The sequence below is a fragment of the Gavialis gangeticus genome, unplaced genomic scaffold, assembly GCF_001723915.1.
Source record: "Gavialis gangeticus isolate Ggan-Ray unplaced genomic scaffold, GavGan_comp1, whole genome shotgun sequence".
Classification (NCBI taxonomy): Eukaryota; Metazoa; Chordata; order Crocodylia; family Gavialidae; genus Gavialis; species Gavialis gangeticus.
The window spans coordinates 48,054,126-48,054,634 of NW_017728997.1; the positions used below are offsets into that span (position 1 = coordinate 48,054,126).

The 509-nt window shown below is 63.9% G+C and overlaps 1 protein-coding gene across 3 annotated transcripts in view; it reads left to right on the forward strand.

Annotated features, from left to right (window-relative positions):
* Positions 1-509, forward strand: part of DCAF1 (DDB1 and CUL4 associated factor 1) — a 149,718-nt gene that overhangs the window by 81,566 nt on the left and 67,643 nt on the right. The gene's annotated exons all lie outside the window — the stretch shown is intronic.

The following is a 509-nucleotide window of genomic DNA, read 5'->3' on the forward strand; positions in this document are numbered from 1 at the left end:
GGGGGGGGGGGGGGGGGGGGGGGGCTCCCACTGCTGTGTACACCCCAGGGGAGTCATGGGGGGGAGTGTGTGACCCCCAGATTTGTCTGGGGCAAAGGTGGGCTGCTGCTGCAGGCTGAGGCTCTGCGCCCTGCTGCTTTTAGTGCTGCTGTGGGAGCTGCATGGTGCCATGTGCGTCCTGCCACTGGGCAGGCAGAGGATGTGACACAGTCTGGGGGCAGCAGGCACATGGCATCACATGGCTTCCAAGGCAGCGGCAGTGGGGTGCAGAGCCCATGATGTAGGGGCAATCCACCTCCACCCCACACACAAATCTGGGGGGCACATGCTTCCCTATGCCTCCCCCAGGGTGCATGCAGTGGCAGGAGCTGCCTCCTGCCCCTGGAGGAGCTGCCCAAAGCTGTGATAGTCCCACAACCCACCCTGGCCCCAGGGCCTTATTCACCTCAGCCTCTGCCCCTGCCCCACTCTTCCTTTCATTATGGGGGTTTCAATCTGCCTCCCTCTTC